This window comes from Pseudophryne corroboree, chromosome 9 (genome assembly GCF_028390025.1).
Source record: "Pseudophryne corroboree isolate aPseCor3 chromosome 9, aPseCor3.hap2, whole genome shotgun sequence".
Lineage (NCBI taxonomy): Eukaryota > Metazoa > Chordata > Amphibia > Anura > Myobatrachidae > Pseudophryne > Pseudophryne corroboree.
The window spans coordinates 298,557,841-298,585,834 of NC_086452.1; the positions used below are offsets into that span (position 1 = coordinate 298,557,841).

Genomic DNA, 27,994 nt, shown 5'->3' on the forward strand with positions numbered 1-27,994 from the left:
ATTAGCCATAAATTCTGAATTTCTGAATATTTTCAGAGTTTTCTTTTAACGCATTGGACTACATCACATCAATAAAATGAAAGGTGACCTTTTTTCCCACTAAACTACTGATATTATGGTGGGGAATCAAATTTTATTTATTTCAATAATAAAGGAGGCACCTCTTAAGCTGGGTACACACTACAGCGACGTCGGCACAATATGCCGTTTCGTAACAACATATTACCTACATCACTCAGTGTGTATGGGGAATTGCGCGCTCCCGCGGACGCTAGCGATGGACGCTTGGTTCTGTGTGCTGCACATAAAACTAAGCGTTGTCACTAGCGTCCTGTATTATGCTAATGAAGGACGGAACATGTTTGTTCCAACCTTCATTAGCATCGCCCGAGTGTATACACACAATCTAGGGCTGACTGGGATTCGTACCGATGTCGTAACGAATCCCCGTCGCTCTAGTGTGTACCCACCTTTAAGCTGGGTACACATGGTAAGATTTTGGCTATGTTAACATATCGTAATATCCCTTGAAATTTCCTGAGCTCCTGAACAAACAAAACAGTGCATTCACACGGTAAGATATAGCATAAGACTTAGCACAAACGATTTAGCATAAGATATAGCATAAGATATGGCTTCTCACTTTATTGTGATCACGCAAATAGTACGTTAAATACACACGGTACAATATGCAGTAGATAGTGTAGTATCTAGCCAAAATAGAGCTGCATGTTAATCCGACATAGAACATCGGATACGACCCGCGGGAGCGCGCAACGCACTATATTGCATACAATATTATGTGTACAGATGGTGAGATATAGGGCCAGCGCGTAGGAACTGTGCTTGCAGGAAACTAATCCTAAAATACAAAAGCATCGCCGCTGTGTGATGCTTTTGAACTTGTGCGGGGAAGTCGGGCCTGACATGCAGGGCCGACTAGCCCTGTGCTGGGCGTCCCCCTGCATGTCTGTGTGACTGATCGTAGATGTGCTAAATTTAGCACATCTACGATCAGGTCTGAATTAGGCCCATAGTGCACTATATTGCACTATTGCCAGAGACTGTGCGATATAGTGCAAAAAAATCGCACTGTATGTACCCAGCCTTAGGGGTATATTCAATAAGAGTCGGATCCATTCCGACATGCAGTTGTCGGAATGTATCCGACAACCCCTATTCAACGGACGGCCAAGTCCGACTGTCTGATTTGGCCGTACACAGGGACCCGTCCTGCCGCTGTTGTCAGCAGCTGCAGATACGCTGGGTGTAGTACTGCTGACCGGCGGTCAGCTTACGATACGCTGACAGCAGCGGCCAGGTGCGCAAATGGCGGCAGGTGAGAGCGGGAAGGCAGTGGGGGTAAGCTGGGCGGCAGGGGGAGCAGAGATCGGCGGCTGCAGGGAGAGATGTGCCTGCGGGTGGTGGGGAGAGCACAGATTGGCGGCCTGAGAGAGGAGCTGGCTGTGGGGGAACATGTCTGCGGCGGCGGGGGGAGACGCTGCAGGGAGAGAGGCACCTGGCGGGGGACGGCTAGGCACCTCTCTCCCTGCAGCGCCTTTCCCCGCCACCGCAGACATGTCCCCCCGCAGCCAGCTCCTTCCGCCGGCCGTCGATCTCAGCTCCCCCAGCCGCCCGCAGCACCGCTTGTCTTCTCACCTCAATCCGACTTGTTTTCAAGTCAGATTGAGTTTGTCGGAAAAGGGGCCAAAATCTGTCGGATTTGGCCCCATTTCCGACAGAAGCACGTGGATCGGCGGCTATTCCGCCGATCCACGTGTTTTCCGACAAGTCAGGAATTCCCGACTTTTCGGAAAAAATCAGCCCCTATTGAATAGGTCGGAACCCCTTCCGACCTGTTTCAGTCAGAAGCTGCTATCTTTCCGACAAGACGGCAGCTTCCGACAGTTATTGAATACACCCCTTAGTGTCTCGTGCAGTCTCCTTGCCTGCATCTGCATCCCCAGCTATTTCGCTCTGAATTCCCAATTGGTCCTTTTTTTTAGCTTTGTTTCATAGAATTCAAAGTACAGATTTTTGTTATAATTTGTAATGTTTTATTGTCTTATATTATAGTGCCTGCTGATACATTTATTTTAATTATTCCTACTCCAATAATATATCATTTTCATAACCTAGATAAAGGTAATGTGCAGTCCACTTGAAGCTTAGAGGGCCACACTTGGAATGTTAAAATACAAAGGAACTCATGCAAACTGAGACCCATGCTGGTAGGCGTGTCATCTCTTGCATGATTGCGCATGCCCAGAAGTGTGTGGTCACATGTATGTGCCCAGATTTATATGTATTCTGCCACTTGCACCTGGATTTGTCGAATGAGTGTTATAGGTCAAATATTCATGCAGATGAAGTCCTGTAATCAAAAAGCACTGGGCTGTGGCCTAGGCTAGCACATCCGAGAGACTGCTGAAACTGCTGGTACTATTGTATACTACATTCTGCCTGGAAATCAGCTAAAAGCTTTTCCTGTGAACCTGTCTGAGCTTCATATTGTTTATCATTTTTATTTGTTCTAATGGTATGAATCTAGTGAATACAGTAAGCTACTTGATAACATTTACTTGTGAATGTATTATGAAGTGTTGTTTTTTCCAGACATGTTTTAACCCACGATGTTTCAAATAGAAATAATGTTAATTATATATTTGTTTTCTATTTTCACTTGTAGATGGACATTTGAAAGGACTGGCACATATTGGACCTGTGGTCAGTAACACAGGTGAGGAATGCTGCCTAGAACATTTTTCTTGCTTTAAATCGTTATTAATTTAAAAGACACTCATCTGCCATTTGATTCCAGTATGCAGTCAGTAACTTCACATTTCCTACCCTTATGAAACAATTGCCCTTATTTATCAATGAGTGATACATTTCACTGTGAGTTATAAATTGCACCAGCCAATCCACTCCTGTCATTTTTTTAAACACTGTCTGTAACATGACAGTTAGGTGCTGATTGACTGGTGCAATTTATCACTCACAGTGAAAGTTATCACTCATTGATAAATAAGGGTATGTGTTTGATAAATGACAGCTAGGAGGTGATTGGCTGGTGCAATTTATCACTCACGGTGAAATTTATCACTCATTGATAAATAAGGGGGAATGTTTCTACTAGAGCAAGTCCTGTGTGAATTAGTCAAAACACCAGCTTTGTCCATGTATTGAATGAAATTCCCCCAAATTCCCTCCCTCCACATGTGACATTTCTGTGACAATTCATATCTGAGAGTAGACCACACCCTTAGCATGGAGGGGAGAATATTGTCAGTGCTGACTGGTACCAAAATCACATCTCCAGTCTCGGCATTCTTGTGGATATGTGTCAAGCCTTGGGAAGAGAGAAAGTGGAGAAAGATAAAGTATTAACCTAGCACAACCTGTAAAATGACAGAAACTGACTGTTTGGCACATTATCTTTCTTCACTTTATCGCTCTCCATGTGAAACAAACCAAACTGTGAACCAAAATGGTTTTGGTTCACAGTTTGGTTTGTTTCATGTTGGTTACTCAACCTGAGGAAAAGGCATTACAGCCTTGAAACGTTGTTCTAATGTAACCCTTATTTTAAGCACGTTTTTCAGTGATGTGAATATTAAATACAAGAGTTTTGCTTCAAATCCGGTGAGGGCCTTGCAAGAGGTTCAGGAAAATTGATCTGCATGTGCACCCACGGAGGGCACCCCGCTATTATTCCTAGTGTCCAGAGTGCCAGACGACCAGTGTGTGTGTGTGTGTATATATATATATATGTATGTGTGTGTATATATATATATATGTATGTGTGTGTGTGTGTGTGTGTGTGTGTGTATATATATATATATATATATATATATATATATATATATATATATATGACACAAGAAATAGCGTCACTCAGAGTCCTGAATCAATCAAAGTGTTAACACATATCAGATATCTCCAACGTTTTGGGGCTGCAGCGCCCCTTTGTTAAGGTGAGCAACAACTAAACACACACATAAACAAACCTTTATACTGTAGAAGAAGCCCGCCACTGTGTCCAAAAGAACCGAAAAGAGACCACTCGGTCGCGCTTCTGGTCGCACACCAGCCGCGTCAGGCCGGCGGCGGCATCCGGTCATCATGGTAACCGGAACGCCCACCTCGGACTGTGCGTATATGCTGAGATAAGAAGAAAAAGTTACTAATTACAGAACTCTCTGTACCCTTTAAAAAATAGCACAGTAGCACTAAGATCGCTTATCAATATAACACATAAGGAGATTTATGGTAAGACTTACCATTGTTAAAACTCTTTCTGCGGGGGGGCGTGGCCTGGCTTCTGAGGCAGCAGGACGTGTGGAGCTCGAGCTCCTGCCTGGGCCTTATATACCTGCCCTTCCTGCACCCCTAAGGTCCCCCACGGCCCACCATCCTCCCTGCTGGGGTCCCCCTGATCCGACCTGCGTGGTCCGCGGAACCTCCTGTGTCTGTGCGGGTTGCGGCCTGCGGGTCGGGGTGAAGCCGGGGCCTCTGTTGCTGTCGGACGCCGGGACGCGGCCGCTGCTTCCGGTTCCGGTGTGGCGGCGAGCGTCTCACTTGCCGGATCCCCGTCTACCATTCGGCTCCTCCGGGCTGCCCTGGACCTCGTCAGCCTCCTCACCCGCTCGGAGAGCGGCATCCACAGCACCCCTGCCCTCCGGCCTCCTCCGCTTCCGGAAGCCGGGACCCGACGCCGTGCGGCTGAGGGGAGAGGTGCAGACGGCCGAACACTCACACTGCAGTGGCTCTGTGCGGGTAGCGTCAGCCTGCTCGTAGCCTGCACTCCTCTACCCCCCTTCCCTGACCTCTCCGTGTGAGCCCTCGGAGCGCTGCTGTCTCCACCCCCCCGGCAGCCTGTGTCTCCTCAGCAACCCGGCGACCCCGCGCTAGGGGCCCCCCCACTCTGACCCTCCGGAGCCCGCATTTTACCTGGCCTCGGGCCCCCTGCACTGGCCCCCCTCCTGTGGCCCTTCGGAGCCCGCAATTCACCTGGCCTCTGGCCCTCCACACTCCTGCCACACCTGCGGGCCCCTGCTTCTCCCGGCTTCTGTGACGACTCCTTCCACTGCTGGGGCCTGACAACCCGGTTTGCCTACCGGAACTCGGTACTATCCCGGTCACTGGCTGGTCCGTGTCCGGGCCTCATCCTCGCAGACCCTGCATACGGGCATATATACGGATTACACCAGCCCATCTTCTGCGATCTCTGATTGTCTATCTCCCGTCCGAGGCCACGTGGGCCTTTCTATCTGCCGGAACTCCTTGGCCCTGTCCCACCCACGCTGCCTTGCTGGCCGCGTCATGACATCTCTCTAGTACCCCCGCCTTACCCCCCCTGGGCCTGAGCCTTACTGCTGGAGCGCCTTCTCTACCCCCCTTTCTGCCGTCTACCCCCCTTCTCGACTGTACAAGATGCCCAGAGGTGGCAAAAAATCACAAGGATCTGACCTCACACCATTCCTTACTAAAAAGAGCACCCCCGCCAAGAACCGGTCCGATGCTCCCGAACACCCCCATGGTCCCTCCGACTCCGATCCTGATGACGACGATCTTACACCCCTTACCCGCAGGGACTTTCTCTCCCTCCTTAAAGAGATGCGGGATGTCAAGAACTCTGTCCAGGCTCTCCACTCCCTGAAGTCTGATATCGCCGAAATTGGCTCCAGAACGGATCAGCGACGAGTTGAAGAGGTGGTGTCGTTTCAACAATCTGTCGAGACCGACTTCCATCAACTCCGCCAAGATGTTGCCCAATTGCGGGAGGAGCATGAGGACCAGGACAATAGGGCGAGGAGAAATAATCTCAGGATTCGGGGTATTCCTGAAGACGTTGAAGTGGCCCACCTTGAACTCTACCTTAAACGCCTCTTCACCTTCCTGTCACCTGACACCCCCGAAGACCATCTTCTCCTGGACCGAGCACACCGAGCCCTCCGACCCAGCTCCCAAGACTCTTCCCAGCCTAGAGACGTCATTATCCGAATGCACTACTTCACCGCGAAAGAGTCCGTTATGAGAGTAGCTCGGCGACTGGGGTCTGTGTCCTTCCAAAATGTCTCCCTGCAGATTTTCCAGGATTTATCCCCGCTCACCATGGCCAAACGTAGAGACTTTAAGCCCATCACTTCCCTGCTCTCCCAGCACAATGTCAAGTACCGCTGGGGTTTCCCATTCCATATCCTGGTTTGGCATCAGGGAAAGCTACTTACAGCCAGAAACCCATCCGAGGCTCAATCGCTGCTCTCCAAGCTGGGTATCCACACCGACGAACAGGACCCCTCTGCATCCAGTCTGCCTCCCCAGATGCAGCGAAATCCACCTCCGCCCCCCTGCTCGGAGTGGTTCACGGTTCTAGCATCTTCGGCCTCTCTGGCTCCTCCTCCAGTTCCCTGATGGACTTCTAGCTTTCTGAGTTGACATACCATGCCTATATTTGTGTCGACCTTTCTTGGTCGTACTCCCTAGCCGGGGAGCTGTTTACTTTTAGATCTCCCATGTTCTAACTTCCCGATCCCTTAGTCGGTTCTTAACTGTTATGATGTTACCCCTTGTTACAGTGTGATACTGTTTCTTGTTTCCATTTTATTTCCTTTTTCTCCTGCTCCTTCTTTTCTCTTTCCTTCGATTTCTCTCTGGAGCTGGCGCTCCACCCGTTCCTCACTCCTGTCTTCTCTCCAGCCTTTCCCTGCAGGTCCCTCCAGGGGGGGCCTGCCTCTTAATCATTGCTAAGCGGTTAGTGATGCATCGTCTGGATGCCATGCTGCGCCCCCTTAGGGCTCCGAGCCCTCTTGCTGACCTAGGTGCCCTCCCGACACCTAGCACCCCTTCCCCCTGTCAGCGCCACTGGTCCTAGCCTCCACCGCCGGACGACCACCTACCCTACCCTCCCTCCCGGTTTCTTTTCCTTCCCCCCTCCTTTCTGACCACGCTATCTTATGTTATGCTTCTCTGTCATCTACTATTCTTCCTTTCCACCCTACTTTTGGAACTCGGCGCTCCTCCTATTCTGCCTACCTCTTTGCTGCTTGCCCATGGGTCTCTGGGTACTCTCTTTTAATGTGAAGGGCCTGAATAGCCCTCAAAAGAGAGGTAAACTCTTTGCCTCCCTTAAACTCCATAGGTGTGACCTGGTCTTCCTCCAGGAGACTCATTTTCTACATAACGCCCATCCTACGCTACAATGTAAACCGTACCCTGACGCTTTTCATGCCTGTGACCATTCGGCCAAAAAACGAGGATTCGCGATCTTATTTGCCCGTCACCTCACCTTTGAACTCCTCGACTCCCACGCTGATAAGGATGACCGGTTTCTTGTGCTGGTGGGGAAACTTACTAACAAATTATGCACCTTAGCCAACATCTATGCCCCTAACCAACGACAAGAGTTGTTCTTTGCAAAACTAGATACGCTTCTTACTCAAGTCCGGCAAGGCGACCTCATACTAGCTGGAGATTTTAACTCTGTTTTAAATCCAAATATAGACCTCTCTCCCTCTCTGCCCTCTGCTTCCCCGTCGGACTCTCTCCGCTCTAAATCCCTCCTCCGTCTCATGCGATCCCAGCTTCTCTACGACTCCTGGAGGATAAAAGATCCTTCGGCGCGTGACTACACCTTCTATTCTGCTCCTCATAACTCTTACTCCCGCATCGATATGATCCTGCTCAGCCATGAACTTGCCTTGAATCTCCGCGCTGCCCATATCCACTCACTGATCTGGTCTGACCACGCCCCTATCTCTTGCGACCTTTCGGGCCTGCTCTCTCGCCCCCGCCCCATGACTTGGCGCCTTAACGACTCCCTCCTTCACAACCCGGAGATACGCTCCCATCTTCGGGATAAGCTTTCTGACTATTTTACCCTGAACGACTCCCCCGACACTTCCAGGTCCACTCTCTGGCTGGCACACAAGGCGGTCCTTCGTGGGCACATCAACAGCCTAGCCTCGAAAACCAAGAAACAATCTCTCACCCAGTTTAACAGACTTTCTATTAAACTCCACACCCTTGAGACTCGGCACAAGGCGTCCTCCGTCCAGGCCATCTTGTCTGAACTCCGTACTGTTAAGGCGGAACTTGATCTCCTTCTCTCCAGACGGGTGGCTAAACGTCTCAAATGGCTTCGCCAGTCTTTTTATGAGAAGGGGGATAAGGCGGACAAGATCCTGGCGGCACGACTCCGCTCCGCCAGAGCCAAAACTAATATAATTTCTATTAGGGACCCTCTCAATAGATTAGTCCATAACCCTACCGCCATTAGGGCTGCCTTTCAATCCTACTACACTGACTTATACAATCTGCCACCCTCCCCGTCTGGCCCCCCCCTCCCAGTCCTACTCTGACCTGGTCTCTCGCTTTCTCTCAGCCTCTAACCTGCCTAGATTGCCTCGAGACGCCATGGACCATCTTAACAGCGAGATCTCGTGGAAGAAATTGCCCAGACTATTCTCTTGCAAAAGATCGGTAAATCTCCTGGCCCAGATGGCTTCACAGCTCTTTACTACAAACAATTCTCTGATCTCCTCTCCCCCCACCTCCAATCCCTGTTTAATAAGATTATCCATGGCGACTCCTTTCCTCCTGAGATGTTAGAGGCCAGAATTGTGGTAATTCCTAAGGAAGGCAAGGACGCCCTTAATTGCGCTAGCTACCGCCCTATATCCCTCCTGAACCTGGACCTAAAAATTTTTGCTAAAATCCTAGCTAACCGCCTTAACCCGTATCTCCCTTCCCTTGTCCACTACGACCAAGTGGGGTTTATTCCGGGCCGCCAGGCGAGGGATAACACCAGACGCACTATCGATCTTATACACATCTCGAACTCCAGGGGATCCCCCACTATCATGCTCTCCTTGGATGCTGAAAAAGCTTTCGACCGGATCTCCTGGAGTTTTTTGAGAGCCGCCCTGGAGGCCTATGGCTTGTCGGGTGTCTTCCTTACTGGTGTTCTGGCACTATACTCCACCCCCTCCGCCACAGTCCTAATCAACGGTGTCTCGTCTGCCCCGGTCCGCATATCGAATGGTACGCGTCAGGGTTGCCCTCTATTGCCATTGATATTCGCCCTTGTTATTGAGCCGCTCGCCTCCCAAATCAGAGCTCACCAGGGTATACATGGTATACCAGTGGGCCGTACCGATCCCAAAATCTTCCTCTTCGCAGATGACATTCTACTTTCCTTGACCCAGCCCCTTATCTCGCTCCCGAATCTATTTTCAGTCCTCCATTCTTATAGCCTTGTATTAGGCTACAAGATCAATTATTCCAAATCCGAGGCCATGCTGCTCCATGTCCCCCACCGAGAAGCTGAATCCCTTCGCACGAACTTCAATTTTAAATGGCAGCCTACAAAGATCAAATACCTGGGGATTTACTTGACCTCCCGCTACGACTCTCTCTTTCGGGAAAACTTTCCACCCCTCCTCACCAAAACGCTCGCTGACCTGACGTCCTGGAAGAGTCTTTTTATTTTGTGGCTGGGCAGGATCATAGCGGTTAAAATTAACATAATCCCCAAATGGCTCTACCTTTTCCAGACCCTCCCTGTGACAGTCCCGGCCTCCTTTCTTCGTACTACCCAACGAGCACTCAAGCGTTTTATTTTGAACCACAGACCTCCCCGCATTGCTGCCAACACCCTGAAACGACCAACCTCCGCTGGCGGTAGAGGTCTTCCTGTTATCAAACTCTACTACCTGGCCTCCCACCTCTCCCATGTAGTCACCTCTTATGCCCCTCCGGGATCCGTATCCTGGTTAGATATCGAAGCAGCCCATATCAACCTTTCGGACCTGACCCCCTTATGGGGTCTGCCCTCTACCTCCTGACCCCCAGCTTCCAAACTCCTCCCCACGATTAAATTTAACCTTAAAATTTGGGACTCCCACTCTCTGAAGATGGGTCTCACCACTACCCCTTCACCCTTGACCCCTATCTGGCAGAACCCTATGTTTCCTCCTGGATACTCGACTACGAGATTCCGTACATGGATAACGCTGGGCTTCAAATTCCCATCTGATTTTGCTGATCGGGGTCAATGGTTGTCCCTCCCTGACTTACAACAGAAGACCCCCTCGTACTCACTTGACCCCTTTCAATTCCTACAAATCCGGCACTTTTTGGGCTCTCTGCCCTCCTCCGCCCTGCTTCGAGCCCTCACTCCCTTGGAAAGTTTATGCGTACACTCTCACCTCTCCAAAGGCTTAATCTCCCAACTTTACTCCCTTTTACTGGACTCTTCCCTTCCCTCCTCTTGGCCCCACGAACTCGCATGGGAGCGTGATCTTGGGCCCCCTCCGGAGAGTGGAGACTGGGAGGACATGAGACTGGGGATTGCTAAATGCTCCATTGCTACTGCTTTCAAAGAGACGGCTTACAAAATTTACTACCGTTGGTACTACACCCCGGATAGACTTAACAAACTCTTTCCGTCTTCTTCCCCTGATTGCTGGAGGAACTGTGGATCTAGAGGCAATATGCTACATATATGGTGGTCCTGCCCGTCCATCATTCCCTTTTGGAATCTAGTCCACTCCCTCCTTGTCTCCCTTCTAGATTCCCCCCTGCTGAAGGATCCCTGGATCTTTTTGCTGTGCTACCCTCCCCCGATGCTTGATAAATTCTCCCGAAAACTGACTACACATATTCTAACTGCGGTGAAATCACTGATAGCCCTTAATTGGAAAAAACCCTCTCCTCCCTCTCTCTTATCCCTTAAAACCAAAATTTGGCATATTGCATCAATGGAAAAGATTACGTATTACCTCCATGACCGAGGTCATGTTTTTGAGCAGGTTTGGGCCCCCTGGCTCGCAGCTAAACGTGGACCGCCGTCTCCCCCCTCTTGTCCCTAGCTCCTTCCGTAGACCCATGGGCATCCCCTACTGCTCTTCCTCTATCTCCTTTTCTTCTCCTTTCTCTTCTTCCCTCCTCTTCCTTTCCTCCTTCCTATCCTCTCTTGTCTTTCTCTTGCCCACCTGCTCTATCTTTTTTCTGAATTCATGATTTTCAGCATATATACTGTGATTGGATTATATCGTGGTCTCCCCTTCCCCCCCCCCCCCCTCTCCCTCCCCCCCCCCCCCCAAATCTGATTACTGATGTTTTATTTTTGATTACTTTTATTGTTTATTCTAAAATTGTGGTTTTTGTTGGACGTTGGTTCTCTGGACCACTTGTCCCTCTTGTCAATGTTTGTTTACCTACTCTGTTAGCCGCACAAAATTAAAGAATTAAAAAAAAAAAAAAATCTCTTTCTGCGAGGTACACTGGTTTCCACAGGGAATAACATTGGGGTGTAGAGTTGGATCTTGATCCGGGGAACCAACAGGCTAAAGCTTTGACTGTTCTCAGGATGCACTCTATAGCCCCTTCTCCAGGCACTGGAGCTCAGTTTCATTAACCAGTCTAATGCAGTAGCAGGTAAGAGAAACGGTAGATGTTAGTCACATAGACCCACATTCTCATGACAGGAGAAGGGACTAGCGGTTAATGCCATACAAACCCAAAGAAGCTAAGTGCATCAGGGTGGGCGCCCTGTGGAAACCAGTGTACCTCGCAGAAAGATTTAACAATGGTAAGTCTTAACATAAATATTCTTTTTTTGCAGCGGGGTACACTGGGAATAACATCCGGGATGTCCTAAAGCAGTTCCTCATGGGAGGGGATGCACTGTAGCAGGCACAAGAACCCGGCATCCAAAGGAAGCATCCTAGGAGGCGGAAGTGTAAGAAAGGCATAGAACCTGATGAACGTGTTCACTGAGGACCACGTAGCCGCCTTGCACAATTGTTCAGCGGACGCGCTACAGCGGCCCAGCCCAGAAGGTCCAACAGATCGAGTAGAATGGGCCTTGATAGCAGCAGGAGCTGAGAGTCCAGCCTGCGCATAAGCTTGTGCAATAACCATTCTAATCCATCTGGCCAAGTTCTACTTATTCGCAGGCCAGCCACGTTTGTGAAAACCAAAAAGTACAAAAAGAGAATCTGACCTGCTGATAGAGGCAGTCCTTTCTACATATATACAAAGAGCCCGTACCACATCCAAAGACCGCTCTAAAGACAGGAATAGATACAATTTTTCACTGAAACCACACCGACAAGTCAGAAATGTGAACCTTGAGGGAGGCCAGGCGAAGTCTTAAATCCAGGCCTTGTTGCAAAAAAGCCAGAAGTCTGGAAGTACTAAACTTGTATGCATCATAATTTTAAGCAGCACACCAGGTGAAGTAAGAATTCCAGACCCTATAATAAATCTGTGCAGAAGCCGGTTTGCGAGCCTTCAACATAGTTTGAATAACCACCTCAGAAAATCCTTTGGCCCTCAGGAGTGAAGCTTCAAGAGCCACGCTGTCAAAGCCAGTCTTGCCAGGTCCTGGTAAACACAAGGGCCCTGAACGAAGAGGTCTGGGCATTGAGGAAGTAGAAAGGACGCTCGATCGAGAGACCCTGCAGGTCTGTGAACCAATGCCGTCTGGGCCACGCTGGATCGACTAGAAGCAGTATTCCTCCTTCTTGCTTGAACTTCAGTAGTACCCTGGGTAGGAGTGACACTGGAGGGAACACGTATGGCAGCCGAAAGTTCCATGGAATTGCCATTGTGTCCACGGACGCTCCTTGCTCCGAAGACCGGAACCTTATGATTGTGTTGAGACGCCATCAGGTCTACATCTGGTAGACCCCACTTGTCCACAAGGAGTTGGAAGACCTCTGGATGAAGACTCCACTCCCTGGTGTGTACGTCCTGATGACTGAGGAAGTCTGCTTCCCAGTTGAGGACCCCCGGAATGAACACTGCTGATATTGCTGGCAGATGTCATTCCGCCCATCGAAGAATTTATGACCCTTCCATCAGTGCCAGGCGGCTTTGTGTGCTACCTTCATGATTTATGTATGCCACTGTGGTGGTGTCTGATTGTACTTGAACAGGCCTGTTCTATACGAAAGGCTTGGCCAGTGTCAGCGCATTGAACACTGCCCGCAATTCCAGAATCTTTATCGGGAGGAGAGATTCCTCCCCGGTCCACCGACCCTGAAGAGAGTGGCATCCGTCGTTAGGAGGACCCAGTTGGAGATTCAGAAGGGACGAACCCTGCTCAATTGTTGGTCCTGTAGCCACCAACTCAGTGACAGACGAACCTCCGTAGTCAAGGAGAACATTTGAAACCTGATCCGGTGAGGCAGGCCGTCCCACTTGGAAAGGATTAACCTCTGCAGAGGGCGGGAATGAAATTGAGCGTACTCTACCATGTCGAAAGCCGACACCGTGATGCCTAGTACTTGCATCGCCGAGTGTATCAACACTCTTTGGCAAGAGAGGAAATATCTGATTCTGTCCTGAAGACCAGAACAAACGTTGGTTGTGTGTGTCCAGTAATGCCCCCAGGTACACCATGCTCTGAGCAGGGACCAGTGAGGTTTTCTTCCAGTTGATGAGCCACCCGTGAGCTTGTAGGAATTGGACCGTCAGTTCCAGATGACGGAGGAGAACCTCTGGGGAGTTCACCAGGATCAACAAGTCGTCCAGATACGTCTGGCTCCTGATACCCTGACGGCGGAGAAGGGCCGTCATGACCGCCATGACCTTGGTGAAGATCCGAGGAACCGTGGTCTGTCCGAAAGGCAAGGCTTGGATCTGATAATGAAGGTTGCCAATAGCAAACCTAAGCTATTGCTGATGCGACATGGCAATAGGTATGTGTAGGTAAGGATCCTAAATATCCAGGGATACCATATAGTCCTTGGGTTCCATAGCCAGTACAATAGAGCGCAGAGTTTCCATACGGAATTTGGACACCCTCACAAATTTGTTCAAAGATTTGAGGTTGAGTATAGGTCGGGAGGATCCATTCGGCTTCGGAACTAGAAACAGTGTCGAATAGTATCCCCTGCCTCTCTGAGACGGGGGCACCGGCATTATCACTCCTGTATGCTAAAGCAGTGTCCTACATAAACAGGCAGGGCGGAACGAAGAGCAGGGCTGCAATGTCAGAGGTAACAAAAATCCTCCTCTGGGCAGAAAGGCACGCGATGGCGCTGTCGGCGATCTTCATTCTGGGAGTTGACAACTGGGAAGCGGACTTCCTCAGCAGACACGATCTCCATCCAGGAGAATGGGGCCTCCACCCGGAGGTGTTCGCAGAGGTAACAAGCCGATGGGATGTACCTCAAATAGACATGATGGCCTCTTGCCTCAACAAGAAGCTTTGGAGGTACTGTTCCAGGTCACGAGACCCACAAGCAGTGGCTGTGGACGCCCCGGTGACTCCGTGGGTGTTCCAGTCAGTGTATGTGTTCCCTCCACTTCCACTCATCCCAAGGGTTCTCAAACTAATAAAAAGATGGCCAAGAAGGGCTTGGTACACGGATCTTCTGGCATTACTGCTGGAGGAAAAGAGGCCTCTTCCTCTTTGCGAGGACCTTCTACAACAGGTGCCGTTTGACCTATCAAGACTTACCGCGGCTACGTTTGATGGCATGGAGGTTGAACGCCAGATCTTAACTCGGAAGTTCATTCCGAACAAGGTTATTCCTACTCTGATCCAAGCTAGGAAGGGGGTAACGTCTAAACATTACCATCAGATTTGGAAAAAGTATGTCCAAGACGTGTCCTACGGTGGAGTTTCAACTGGGACGTTTTCTCCTCTTTCTGCAAGCAGGTGTGGATGTGGGACTATGCTTGTGCTCAATCAAAGTCCAGATTTCGGCTTTGTCCATTTTCTTCCAGAAATAATTAGCTGCTATCCCTGAGGTTCAGACTTTCTTGAAAGGAGTTCTGCACATCCAACCACCCTTTGTGCCACCTACTGCGCCTTGGGATCTTAATGTGGTGCTGCAGTTCCTGCAATCGGATTGGTTCGAACCTTTACAGGAGATGGACGTAAAGTTTCTTACTTGGTAGGCGGTCACACTGTTGGCATTGGCACCTGCAAGATGTGTGTCGGAAATTGGGGACATTGTAGCACAAAAGCCCCTACTTGATTTTCCATGAGGATAGTGCTGAGCTCAGAACGCGTCAGCAATTTCTTCCAAAGGTTGTGTCGGCTTTTCATATCAACCAACCTATTGTGTTGCCAGTGGCTACTGATACCTCAATTAGCTCAAAGTCCTAGGATGTTGTGTGGGCTTTGAAGATATATGTGAAGAGAACTACTCGTCACAGGAAATCAGACGCACTATTTGTCCTTTATGATCCCAACAAGATTGGGTGCCCTGCTTCTAATCAGACGATTTCTCGCTGGATCAGGCTTACTATCCAGCATGCTTATTCGACAGCAGGATTGCCGATTCCAAATTCTGATCAGGCCCTCTCTACTCGTAAGGTGGGTTCTTCCTGGGTGGCTCCCCGGGGTGTCTCGGCTTTACAGCTTTTCTGAGCAGCTACTTGGTCAGGGTCGAACACGTTTGCCAAGTTCTACAAGTTCGATACTGTGGCCTCTGGGGACCTAAAGTTTGGTCAGTCTGTTCTGCAGGAACCTCAGCACTCTCCCTCCCGTACTGGGAGTTTTGGTACATCCCCATGGTACTAATGTGGACCCCAGCATCCTCTAGGACGTAAGAGAAAATAGGATTTTAATTACCTACCGGTAAATTCTTTTCTCGTTGTCCATAAAGGATACTGGGCGCCCGCCCAGTGCTTCGTATTCCTGCATAGTTACTTGGTTTATTATTGTTGGTTCAGCCGTTGCTGAATTCTTCCAAGTTGGTAAGCTTGGCTTTTCTTTTTTATTATGTGTGAGCTGGTGTGAATCTCACCACTATCTGTGTATTTCCTTCTCTCAAAGTATTTCCGTCTCCTCGGACACATTTTCTAGACAGAGTCTGGTAGGAGGAGCTTAGAGGGAGGGGCCAGCCCACACTATTAAACTCTTAAAGTGCCAGTGGCTCCCAAAGGACCCGTCTATACCCCATGGTACTAAATTGGACCCCTGCATCTTCTACGGACTACGAGAAAAGGATTTACCGGTAGGTAATTAAAATCCTATTTTTAGGTCTTACACTTATTTTCACACGGCTGTCTGTTGTCCAGTTTGTGGTTGCAGGTTATTCAATGTTGTGGTTGGCAACACGGGTATATCTACCCTTTAGCCAGGATGGCACTCACCAGGGGCGCCGTCCAGCCGTGTCACCCGTGGCCAATGGATAGAGCTCTACAGTCTGGAAATGCGCAGTAGCAATCAGCGTGGGACTGATCAATTAGACGGCGAGGGGAGGAGACTGAAATTGTGCACTCCCAACCCTGCTACAGTATAAAACGCCCCTCAATTGCTGCTTCTCCGAGTTCCTCCTAGCTCTGCCCCTTTGAAATTATTAATCCCTGCCCCCGGTAGGGTAGAGTTCCCCAGGCCCTTGCTCACCACTGCTGTATGTGGCATCAGTGGACGTGCCTGCCATGGTCACACAGAGGGCAAGGAGTTGGCTGGAGACAGCTGCACAGCTATACCTTGCAAGATCAGGAGAACTGTTGAATTTCAGCGCTTTGAGTCAGAACCTGACCCCTGCTGAGACATCATGTTGAGCCCATGCAGCCTGCTACAGTTAATGTGGAGGAGAGTGATTTGTGTATGTGTGCTATCATTGTGTGAGTTGGGGGGAAGGGGGGAGCGTGGAGAGAATTGCTTGTGTGGGGGATGGAGGATGTGTGTGAGGGAGTGGTCAGTGTCAGTTGTGGGGGGGGAGCAGGGGGGAGTTGTAAGTGTGTGGGAGTGATGAGTTGTCAGTACAGGGGGATATGTGTGTGTGTGTGTGTGTGTGTGTGTGTGTGTGTGTGTGTGTACTAGATTTAGGAGTATGTGTTTCTGATAGTTTTCAGTTGGGGGATTAGTGTTCATACAGTAATTAAGTGTTTTGATGTGGAGAACTACATTTCCCAGCATATACAGTGTGCTGCTGATGCTAACAAGCTTTATTTAAACATTTAAAAAACATATTGCTTTTATGATTGGAATGGTTAAAAAGGGAGAGCTATAAATCATTTTACCAGTGAATGATCGCAGTTTGAGCTGTTACATTTTACTGAACTACCCCCCAATATAATTGCACCCACCTACATAATCTTGGGTAATGATTGGCAGAGGGATATACAGATGTAGCCACCTTTATCTTGACTGGCTGAGGCGTTTGTCCCGATCGAGCATACGCAGCGTAGGGAGGCGCGCCTAGTCACAGAGAGGCGTACCTAATCGCACGGAGGCAGACAGAGCGTTTGGCGTTACCTTTACGTGTAATACCTGCGATCATCCACCAGATGTCGCCTTTTACAATCACCACTGCGCATGCGTGTGGTCTCCCGTAAAATACAATACTGAAATATATAATAAGGACTACTTTACTAAGCGTCTCATTACGCTGCATACAGTAAATACTCATTACGCTGCATTATTTAATACAGTAAATACTCATTATGCTGCATTATTTAATACAGTATATACGGTACAAACGCAAATAGTACAGCATACAGTATATGATCCATCTACAGTACTTTATGAATATGTGAGCGTCCAAGTCCCGCAGACAAAACAACATAAAACCAGTAGTTTACACTGTCGCAAATGGACGTGTTAGAAGTTCACTATTGCCTCTTGAGATTAGGAATTTTGTACAGTATGTTAGCGTCCTAATCCCATAGCCATTACAGCATAATCAAAACCAATGGATTTATTCATCTGTCTGCGGCGAAGTGGTGAAGTGTTCCGCTTCCTATACTCAGAGTCCCGAGTTAGATTTCTAAAGTACGAATGCATGTTAGTTTTTTCCAGACACTTTATTATTTTTTTATTCACATAAACCAGGGCAAAGCTGCAGGAGCGGTTCTGTTAAGGTTCTATGCACCGTACAGTACACATACAATTCTGTAGCAGGGCAGACTCAATTGAAATGGCTACCACCTATGACTCCTTGCTCCACGGAGGCCCTAGGCTACGGAGCAAGTAACAGTCCAGATTGTGCAGGCTATGGGGCAATGCTGAAGGAGCGTCACAATCCCCTAGCTAAAATACACAGGGGCGATAGGACTAAGCGAGGTATATGCACATAACGATACACTGCAAAGTTCCCCATGGTTTTAATTATGCCTTTTCTTTGAACACAGTATTTTCGACTGCCTCGCCCTACACCCATCCCACTTTCCCCTTCCCCCCTGGGAGCCTGCAATGTACATGCAGTAGACAGGGAGGGAGTTCCGATCAGGTTACAAGACGTGCAACAGTATACTACTGTATGTAGGAAAATCCCCCGCCCACTCTGATTTATGTGAAACCTGTGTGCACCCTTCCATTGAATGTATAACAAAGAAAAAAAATAATAATAAAGTGAATGTTACAGGAACACATTAAAAAAAGGTTGGCACTTCCTTCCCATTGGTGTTGGTTTATGCCTTAGGGGACTCGGACGCAAATACTTGTATTTGAAAAGCACGTATTTTCCACTGCCTCTCCCTACCCCCATTGCCCTTCCCCCCTGGGAGCCTGCACAGGTCATGCAGTGGACAGGGAGGGAGTTCAGGTCAGGTACAATACACAAATGCCGACAATCTACAGTACTGTGTTGCTCAGTTAGTTGCGTCGGAATACACTAGTTTATACTCATTACCGCTGTGTATTTGTATATAGCGGAATGAATCGCTGCTGCAGATTTACTTTGATTTATGTGAAACCTGTGTGCACCCTTTCATTGAATGTATAACAAAGAAAAACAATAATAAAGTGAATGTCACGGGAACATTAAAAAAAAAAAAGGTTGGCACTTTGGGACTCAAAGCTGGGACTCTCAGTGTGGGATGTAAGAGCCTTCATCGCTAGGTTGGTATGGAAGAGGAGACAATTAGCTACCAGAGGGTACCAACTCCAAGTTTCTGTGACCCCCACAAGGCTCATGGCAAGCGTCGGAACCCATGGTAGGTCTGAATTAACGGGCCCATTATAGTCTATGGGAAAATGAGTCCACTTTGCGTACTGATATCTCTGGTTCTGGGTGTCCCAGAGACTCGGGACTGGTACCATTTAAAAGAGGAGACTCTTGGCTTTCAGGGCAGACCTGGAAAGGGAAACAGTAAGCAACCGTATATCGGGTCCCCTCCAGTTGTCCGCCTAGCTTGCACAGGATGCAGGGTTTCTGGCTAGCTAGGAAATACTGTACAGAAATGCTAAGCATGGTAATTTGACATCCAGGAACATAGGGAGGAGTTTATCTCTCTCCATTATACTTAGAAAAATTACACTTGCCACTGTACGTTACAAGCTGTTCGTGCTAATTAGTACAATAGTAGAACATACTGTACAGAGATACTAAGTACAGTGATTTGGCATCCACAAACTTAGGGAGGAGCTTTAATCTCTCTCCATTGTAATCTTTCTAAGCATAATGGAGAGAGATAAAAGCTCCTCCCTAAATTCCTGGATGTTAAATTGCCATCCAGAGTATCGCTGTACTCTATGTTCTACTAGTGTACTAATTAGCACGAACAGCTTGTAACATACAGTGGCAAGTTTAATATTTCTATGTATAATGGAGAGAGATAAAAGCTCCCCAGTAAGTTCCTGGATGCCACATCACTGTACTTAGTATCTCTGTACAGTATTTTCTGTTAGGGTACTAATTAGCTGTTCGTGCTAATTAGTACCCTAATAGAACATACTGTACAGAGATACTAAGGACGGTGATTTGGTATCCAGGAACTTACTGAGGAGCTTTTATCTCTCTCCATTATACATAGAAAGATTAAACTTGCCGCTGTATGTTACAAGCTGTTCGTGCTAATTAGTACCCTAATAGAACATACTGTACAGAGATACTACAGACAGTGATTTGGCATCCAGGAACTTAGGGAGGAGCTTTTATCTCTCTCCAATATACTTAGAAAGATTACAGCGGAGAGAGATAAAAGCTCCTCCCTAAGGTTCCTGGATGCCAAATCACTGTCTGTAGTATATCTATACAGTATGTTCTACTAGTGTACTAATTAGCACGAGCAGCTTGTAACGTACAGTGGCAGTTTTGATCTTTCTATGTATAATGTAGAGAGATAAAAGCTCCTCCCTCAGTTCCTGGTTGCCAAATCACCATCCTTAGTCTCTCTGTATAGTATTTTCTATTAGGGTACTAATTAGCACGAACAGCTAATTAGTACCCTAATAGAAAATACTGTACAGAGATACTAAGTACAGTGATGTGGCATCCAGGAACTTACTGAGGAGCTTTTATCTCTCTCCATTATACATAGAAAGATTAATCTTGCCACTGTACGTTACAAGCTGTTCGTGCTAATTAGTACACTAGTAGAACATACTGTACAGAGATACTACATACAGTGATTTGGCATCCAGGAACCTTAGGGAGGAGCTTTTATCTCTCTCCATTATGCTTAGAAAGATTACAATGGAGAGAGAATAAAGCTCCTCCCTAAGTTCGTGGATGCCAAATCACTGTACTTAGTATCTCTGTACAGTATGTTCTACTAGTGTACTAATTAGCACGAACAGCTTGTAACGTACAGTGGCAAGTTTAATCTTTCTATGTATAATATAGAGAGATAAAAGCTCCTCCCTAGGTTCCTGGTTGCCAAATCACCGTCCTTAGTATCTCTGTATAGTATTTTCTATTAGGGTACTAATTAGCACGAACAGCTAATTAGTACCCTAATAGAAAATACTGTACAGAGATACTAAGTATAGTGATGTGGCATCCAGGAACTTACTGAGGAGCTTTTATCTCTCTCCATTATACATAGAAAGATTAATCTTGCCACTGTACGTTACAAGCTGTTCGTGCTATTTAGTACACTAGTAGAACATAGAGTACAGCGATACTCTGGACAGCAATTTGGCATCCAGGAATTTAGGGAGGAGCTTTTATCTCTCTCCATTATACTTAGATAGATTACAATGGAGAGATTAAAGCTCCTCCCTAAGTTCGTGGATGCCAAATCACTGTACTTAGTATCTCTGTACAGTATGTTCTACTAGTGTACTAATTAGCACGAACAGCTTGTAACGTACAGTGGCAATTTTAATCTTTCTATGTATAATATAGAGAGATAAAAGCTCCTCCCTAAGTTCCTGGTTGCCAAATCACCATCCTTAGTATCTTTGCATAGTATTTTCTATTAGGGTACTAATTAGCACGAACAGCTTGTAACGTACAGTGGCAATTTTAATCTTACTATGTATAATATAGAGAGATAAAAGCTCCTCCCTAAGTTCCTGGTTGCCAAATCACCATCCTTAGTATCTCTGCATAGTATTTTCTATTAGGGTACTAATTAGCACAAACAGCTAAATGGTACCCTAATAGAACATACTGTACAGAGATACTAAGTATGGTGATTTTGTATCCAGGAACTTATTGAGGAGCTTTTATCTCTCTCCATTATACATAGAAAGATTAATCTTGCCACTGTACGTTACAAGCTGTTCGTGCTATTTAGTACACTAGTAGAACATAGAGTACAGCGATACTCTGGACAGCAATTTGGCATCCAGGAATTTAGGGAGGAGCTTTTATCTCTCTCCATTATACTTAGATAGATTACAATGGAGAGATTAAAGCTCCTCCCTAAGTTCGTGGATGCCAAATCACTGTACTTAGTATCTGTGTACAGTATGTTCTACTAGTGTACTAATTAGCACGAACAGCTTGTAACGTACAGTGGCAAGTTTAATCTTTCTATGTATAATATAGAGAGATAAAAGCTCCTCCCTAGGTTCCTGGTTGCCAAATCACCGTCCTTAGTATCTCTGTATAGTATTTTCTATTAGGGTACTAATTAGCACGAACAGCTAATTAGTACCCTAATAGAAAATACTGTACAGAGATACTAAGTATAGTGATGTGGCATCCAGGAACTTACTGAGGAGCTTTTATCTCTCTCCATTATACATAGAAAGATTAAACTTGCCGCTGTACGTTACAAGCTGTTCGTGCTAATTAGTACCCTAATAGAACATACTGTACAGAGATACGAAGTATGGTGATTTGGCATCCAGTTAAAAGCTGTTCGTGCTAATTAGTATACTAGTAGAACATACTGTACAGAGATACTAAGAATGGTGATTTGGCATCTGGGAACTTCCAGAGGAGCTTTTATCTCTCTCCATTTTACATAGAAAGATTAAACTTTCCGCTGTACTTTACAAGCTGTCCGTGCTAATTAGTACCCTAATTGAAAATACTATACAGAGATACTAAAGACGGTTATTTGGCACCCAGGAATTTAGGGAGGAGCTTTTATCTCTCTCCATTATACTTAGAAAGATTACAATGGAGAGAGATAAAAGCTCCTCCCTAAGTTCGTGGATGCCAAATCACTGTCCTTAGTATCTCTGTACAGTATGTTCTACTAGTGTACTAATTAGCACAAACAGCTTGTAACGTACAGTGGCAAGTGTAATTTTTCTAAGTATAATGGAGTGAGATAAAAACTCCTCCCTATGTTCCTGGATGTCAAATTACCATGCTTAGCATTTCTGTACAGTATTTCCTATCTAGCCAGAAACCCTGTATCCTGTGCAAGCTAGGCGGACAACTGGAGGGGACCCGAAACACGGTTGCTTCCCGTTTCCTTTTCCAGTGTCACATAAACTAGTGGTTGGTCTGCCCCGAAAGCCAAGAGTCTCCTCTTTTGTATGGTACCAGTCCTGAGTCTCTGGGACACCCAGAACCAGAGATATCAGTACGCAAAATGGACCCATTTTCCCATAGACTATAATGGGACCGTTAATTCAGACCCACCATAGGTTCCGACGCTTGCCATGAGCCTTGTGGGGGTCACAGAAACTTGGGGTTGGTACCCTCCGGTAGCTAATTGTCTCCCCTTCCATACCAACCTAGTGATGAAGGCTCCCACCTCCCATGCTGAGAGTCACAAAGTGCCAACCTTTTTTTTTCTATGTTCCCGTGACATTCACTTTATTATTGTTTTTCTTTGTTGTACATTCAATGAAAGGGTGCACACAGGTTTCACATAAATCAAAGTAAATCTGCAGCAGCGATTCATTCTGCTATATACAAATACACAGCGGTAATGAGTATAAATTAGTGTATTCCAACGCAACTAACTGAGCAACACAGTACTGTAGATCGTCAGCATTTGTGTATTGTACCTGATCTGAACTCCCTCCCTGTCCACTGCATGACCTGTGCAGGCTCCCAGGGGGGAAGGGCGATGGGGGTAGGGAGAGGCGGTGGAAAACACTGTGCTTTTGAAATACAAGTATTAACGTCCGAGTCCCCTAAGGCATAAACCAACACCAATGGGAAGGAAGTGCCAACCTTTTTTTAATGTGTTCCTGTAACATTCACTTTATTATTATTATTTTTCTTTGTTATACATTCAATGGAAGGGTGCACACAGGTTTCACATAAATCAGAGTGGGCGGTGAATTTTCCTACATACAGTAGTATACTGTTGCACATGTCTTGTAACCTGATCGGAACTCCCTCCCTGTCTACTGCATGTACTTTGCAGGCTCCCAGGGGGGGAAGGGGAAAGTGGGATGGGGGTAGGGTGAGGCAGTGGAAAATACCGTGTTCAAAGAAAAGGCATAATCAAAACCATGGGGAACTTTGCGGTGTATCGTTATGCGCAAAGACCTCACTTATCCCTATCACCCCTGTGTATTTTAGCTAGGGGATTCTGACGCTCCTTCAGCATTGCCCCGTGACCTACCAAATCTGTGCTGTTACTTGCTCCATAGCCGAGGGCCTCCATTGGGCGAGGAGACACAGGCGGTAGCCATTTCAATTGAGTCTGCCCTGCTATAGAATTGTATGTATACCATATGGTGCATAGACCCTAAACAGTACAACTGCTCCTGCAGCTTTGCCCTAGTTTACGTGAATAACTCCCTCCCTGTCTACTGCATGACCTGTGCAGGATCCCAGGGGGGAAGGGCGATGGGCAAGCGGGAGGCGGTGGAAAATACTGTGCTTTTGAAATGCAAGTACTGTATGAGTCTGAGTCCCCAGTAGCCTCCTGCTAGCCTATTGCCCTTCCCCCCTGGGAGCCTGCACAGATCATGCAGTAGACAGGGAGGGAATTCAGGTCATGTGCAATACACAAACGCCGAATATCTACTGTATAGTACTGTTTTGCTCACAGTAGCGTCAGAATACACTCATTTCTACTCATTCCCGCTGTTTAGTTGCATTTAGCGTAAAGAATCGCTCCTGCAGATGTACTCTGATTTATATGTAACTTGTGTGCACCTTTCCATTGACTGTCTTACAATGTAGATAAAATAATACAGTGTATTATTACAATAAAAAAAAAAAAAGAAGGCACATCACGTCTCGAACCCTGGACCCCCAGCGTGGGAGGTGGGAGCCTTCACCCCTAGCCCACGACGCCTCATGAGAGACTCCCAATTTCATGTGTGAAAGTACTGCAAACAGCGCCCGGCCCCCACCCCATTGGTGTTGGTTTATGCCTTAGAGTGTTAGGCGCCGGGGTCCGCTCGGCCGTGCGGCCCGGCGCCTAGCAACCAGGGACGCCGTGCGCGTTGAGCCGCCGGCTCCCTGGCAACGCTAAGACGCCGGGCGCACGGAGCCGCTCTGACCTTAGCAACGGGGACGCCACGTTCAGCCGCGTTCCCCGTTGCTGGGTCTATTCTCATTACCCTGATTATGTGCTGGCCGTGCAGCATGCAAGCTGCACGGCATTTCTATTTGATTGTCCTGTCTGGATCCTGATTGGAGGGTGCCTGAATAAAGGCACCCTCAGGACTTCTTACAGACGCCGGTGATAGCTTCCTGTTTGCCTGTGTCTGCTGCAGAGAGTTCCCAGTCCCGGTCTTTTCGGTTGTTCCTGTCCTCAGAGATCCTGTACTCGGAAGTTACCATCTGTTCCTGGAGTCTGACCGAGCACCTTTAACATCTGGTGGTGTTCGTGAGTCGCGGCGCAGCCGTGTGTTGCGGCTTGTCCGCTTCTGTTTATTATTTTGTTTAATTGTGTTCTGGAGCTTTGCGGAGGATTCCGCTTCCACAGATCCACTCTGGTGTCCGGCGGTGCCGGATAGGAGTGTCGGATCAGTGGATCCTTGGTTGTCCTTTTTTCCTGGCGGCTAGTCCGCACATACCTTTTGATTTAGTTAGTTAGCTTGTAACCCCTGGCCTGGTTGCTTAGTCAGAGGGCCCCTTGTTATCACCCTGTCTCGGACTTCCCCTTGTCTCCCATTAAGACCTGCGGGGGCATCGGGGTTGGGCAGACATAATCCGCCCTTCGAACGCGGCTGCCATGGGCTCAAGCAACCATAGTCTCGCAGGGGATTTCTGATAACACGGGCGAGACAACGGAGTTAGGGCGCCAGGGGTTACTAGGCTATCCAGCTCCCACAACCAGCTTATTTTCCTGTACTCAGATCCCTGCCATAAGATCTCCTCCGGTCTGGAGTACAGGAATCATAACATTATCACCGGCCTACAAAAGAAAAGATTTAACTTACAGTAAATTTTTTCACTTTTTAGTTGGGAGATTTTTGTCGGCCTTATGAATCCCACCGGTGTTGGGCCAAACCCTGGCCAGCTTCTTGTTAGTCAGATTCAGGAACTTACTCAGATGGTTCAGGATCTGTCCCTCCGGGTGAGGTCACAGGAAGATCTGTTACGGACTTCCCCGAGGGTCATCCCTGAACCAAAAATGCATCTGCCTGACCGTTTTTCTGGGGATAGAAAACAGTTTTTTAATTTTAAAGAATCTTGCAAACTGTATTTTCGTTTAAGACCAGTTACCTCAGGTACAGAGGCTCAGCGGGTTGGGATTATTATTTCTCTACTTCAGGGGGATCCTCAGTCCTGGGCTTTTGGTTTAAAGACAGACGATCCGGCCTTATCGTCTGTAGACGCCTTTTTAAAATCTTTAGGGCTATTGTATGACGACCCTGATAGAGAGGCGTCCGCAGAAAGTCAGTTGCGTGCTCTTAGACAGGGTAGGAATCCCGCAGAGAATTATTGTACGGAGTTTCGCCGTTGGTCGAACGACTGTGGCTGGAATGACCCAGCCCTGCGCAGTCAGTTTCGCCTCGGCTTATCGGAATCTATAAAAGACAGTCTCCTCCAGTATCCCGCTCCTGAGACCCTCGATAACCTCATGGAGCTATCTATTAAAATAGATCGTCGGCTCAGAGAGCGGAGGGCTGAAAAAGGGGCATCTGTCGGGTCCTCTCCCTGGGTTCCTTCCATTCCTGTAAACATAGAGGAGCCTATGCAGATTGGTCTCTCCAAATTGTCTCCGGAAGAAAGAACCAGGAGGCAAAATTATGGTCTGTGTTTATACTGCGGAGGTAAGGGACATTTTGCCCGTAGTTGTCCAAACAAGTTGGGAAACTTCCTGACCAAGTGAATTGTGAGGGGGTTCACTTTGGTCTGCAGCTCATCTCCTCAAATAATTCACTGTTGGTTCCTGCTAAAGTTTCTTATGGCAGCCTCTGTTCCTCGGTCTCTGCTTTTGTGGACAGTGGAGCTGCAGGAAACTTTATGGATTTAACATGGGCCAAGGCCTTAGGTATTCCTCAGCTAACCTTAGGTAGGTGTATCACCATGCATGGTTTAGATGGGAGTCCTTTATCCAATGGGGTTATTTCTCTATGTACACCTCCTGTTTTGCTCTCGGTGGGAGCTCTGCATTCTGAAAAAATTTAGTTTTTCCTTACCCATTGTCCAGCAGTTCCTGTGGTTCTGGGTCATCCTTGGCTGGCCTTTCATAATCCCGTCATTGATTGGCAGTCTGGGGAGATCCTACAATGGGGTACCATCTGTGATAAAGAATGTATTACGCTTCCTATCCGAGTAGCTGCCGCCAGTTCCGCACATATTCCTGGGGAATACCAGGATTTTGTTGATGTGTTTTCCAAGGGCAATGCGGATATTTTGCCTCCCCATAGGCCTTATGATTGTGCCATTGAGTTAATTCCTGGTGCCACGTTGCCTAAAGGAAGGTTATATGCATTGTCTGGTCCTGAAACTGTGGCCATGAATGAGTATGTGAAAGAAAGCCTTGGGAAAGGGTTTATCAGGCCATCTAAATCCCCTTTAAGTGCAGGTTTCTTCTTCGTAGAGAAGAAGGATGGTTCACTCAGACCCTGCATTGACTTTAGAGCTTTGAATAAAATCTCAGTAAAGAATACTTACCCTCTGCCGCTGATCTCTGTCCTCTTTGATCAGCTACGTTCGGCTGTTATGTTTTCTAAGATTGATCTTAGAGGAGCATATAACCTCATCAGAATCAGGTCAGGGGATGAGTGGAAAACGGCATTTAGTACTCAGTCGGGCCACTATGAGTATCTGGTCATGCCATTCGGCCTATCTAACGCTCCGGCAGTTTTCCAGGATCTCATTAATGATGTGCTCCGTGAGTTTCTGGGAAGATTCGTCGTGGTCTATTTAGACGATATTTTGATATATTCTGACTCCGTGGAACAACATGTTACCCAGGTGCGTCAGGTGCTAAAGAGATTACGTGAAAATCACTTATATGCCAAGCTGGAGAAGTGTGAATTTCATGTCACGGAAGTATCCTTTTTAGGGTACATTATTTCCCCTCGGGGATTCCGAATGGAACCAAAAAAGCTCCAAGCCATCCTTAGTTGGGCGCAACCCACCAATTTAAAAGCAATTCAGCGCTTTTTAGGGTTTGCAAACTACTATAGAAGATTTATTCACTCTTTCTCTGACCTAGTTGCTCCCATTGTGGCACTTACTAAGAAGGGAGCAGATCCTACCAATTGGTCATGTGAAGCGGAGTTATCTTTTCAGGCCTTAAAACAAGCCTTTGTCTCAGCCCCTGTCCTTAGACATCCCAACCCAGAATTACCTTTCATTATTGAGGTGGATGCCTCGGAGGTTGGAGTAGGGGCTATCCTTTCTCAGAAGGATCCAGATTCCCTTGAGTTACATCCTTGTGCCTTTATGTCCAGGAAATTCTCATCTGCAGAATCCAACTACGATGTTGGTAACCGGGAATTGCTGGCTATTAAATGGGCTTT

The 27,994-nt window shown here is 47.5% G+C and overlaps 1 long non-coding RNA gene across 1 annotated transcript in view; it reads left to right on the plus strand.

Moving 5' to 3' along the window:
* Positions 1-27,994, plus strand: part of LOC134958053 (uncharacterized) — a 218,097-nt gene that overhangs the window by 92,641 nt on the left and 97,462 nt on the right. The window contains exon 2 of the long non-coding RNA XR_010186856.1: positions 2,690-2,740. This is a non-coding gene — a long non-coding RNA (uncharacterized LOC134958053). The remainder of the gene's footprint in view (positions 1-2,689; positions 2,741-27,994) is intronic.